Below are 1,987 nucleotides of genomic sequence, written 5' to 3'. Positions count from 1 at the left end.
GAAAAGGCTATAGGGGCAGCAGGCAGCCCCTATAGAAACAGGGAGGTATCTGCAGGGGTAGGGGGAAGCCTCTACAGAAAGGAAGGTCTGCTTGTGCAGGGTCTGGGGTCAGCTTCCTCTGAAGGAAGGCTATGTTTATAGGGACTGGGAGAAGCCCCTGCAGAAAGTAGGGGCTGGGGGCAGCCTTCTAGAAGCGGAAGTGGTGGCTGCAGGGAGCCCCTATAGCAATGAGGGTCAGCAGTGAGAGAAGCTGGGGGAAACACCTATAGAAAACAGTGGCCAGGAGCAGCCTCCCGTGAAAGGAGGCGATGTCCGTAAGGACTAGGGAAAACCCTATAGAATGCAAGTTAGTTGCAGCCACAGCAGCTGGGGGGCAGTACGCTACAAGGGGAGGTAGCACGTATAAGGATCAGGGAAACCCCTATAGAAACAAGGGCCTGGCGGAGGGCCTGGAGCAGAAAACTTAGTAAGTTTTCAGCTTACAGTAGTATTTATGCAGTTGTAATTCATCTTCTGTAAGCTTTTATTTGAAGGACAATTAACAACTCTCGTACCCCAAAGATTAAACTACGCTCCTTCCCGTTTACTAATCGTTCTTAAGTATCCATTTCAGAGCTGATCAGTTGAGGAGGGGATCGCAGATCACCCGGCTACGCCCTGCACACCAGCTGGGAAAGCAACTTCACAAAAAAGCCGCAACGGCCACGTGGTCAGACCGTCAGACACGGGACACCAGGCAGCACGCAGATTCATTAACGTCTCACAACCCAGTTCACGTTTAATAATTTGAATACATGTGCAAAGAACAGCAGTCATCCGAGCAGACGAGAAGGTTTGCAAGTTTTGCAAAGTTATTTCAGAGATGGAGCTGTCTTTTCAGCGATGCAAGAGAAAGTTTTCCACTGACGGTCTGGTGCCAGGTGCCAGGATGACTTCCTCGGACAAGCCAGCTCCAGCACAAAGTTCTGAGCTTCCAGACCGCTCAATTTTCAGAAGAAGAGCTGTCATTAGAGTCAAAGAATGATTTCACACGCCTGAGCAGTTGAGTAATAGGAGGTTGAACATCCTTGTATGTTACCACTGTTGTCACTTGTAATCCTAAAGCTGTTTCTCTAGTGAATATTTCCTTGTGAGTTGCTTGGTTTGCCTGAGGATCACTTTCATTCTCTAAGGAATAGGGGGGGAAGGGGGGAGAAAAAAAAGAGCATAGCAATAAAAAGATTTTATCCCTTCATCACGGCAAAACAGCATCCACATAGGCATTCGATCTTCTTTTTGCTTTTTCTCAAATTCTGAGAAATAGATGGCAAAGATCTAGTGACTGTGTAGACAGAAAAAGTGATTTACTAGGGTAAGTTAGGTTGCTGCACTGGTACTGGACTAGTAGCAGTACTACAGTAGCAGCAATAACAACTAGCTTCTAAGTTATCCACATTACAGCTAGCTCCACGTTACTATACCTTCATAAGCAGCAGGCTGCTGAGGAAGAGCAAGAGGAACACAGAGAGCGGATAGGATAGGGTAGGATTAGGACAGGATAGACTAGGATAGACTATTTCAGTTGGAAGGGACCTACAATGATCATCTAGCCCAACTGCCTGACCACTTCAGCGCCGACCAAGAGTTAAAGCATGTCGTTAAGGGCATTGTCCAAATGCCTTTTAAACACTGACAGGCCTGGGGCCTCGACCACCTCTCTAGGAAGCCTGTCCCAGCATTTGACCGCTCTCTCAGTAAAGAAATGCTTCCTCATGTGCAGTCTGAACCTTCCCTGGTGCAGCTTTGAACCCTCCCACAGTGCAAATAAAAGCAACAAGTTGGAAAGGGTCTAGACCCTGTTCCTGTCACCAGAGATAAAGCACATGCTTTTCCCATCAACACGGGATTTATCTTCCTTCAGGGTGAACCTCCTCGGGATGCCGGGAGGCTCAGGGCGCGCACCGAGCCAGCAGCTGCCCTGTCGGGCCCCGACGGCTCACCCGTCCCA

Source organism: Aptenodytes forsteri, unplaced genomic scaffold (assembly GCF_000699145.1).
Source record: "Aptenodytes forsteri isolate BGI_AS27 unplaced genomic scaffold, ASM69914v1 Scaffold283, whole genome shotgun sequence".
Lineage (NCBI taxonomy): Eukaryota > Metazoa > Chordata > Aves > Sphenisciformes > Spheniscidae > Aptenodytes > Aptenodytes forsteri.
This window is presented reverse-complemented; position numbering follows the sequence as displayed.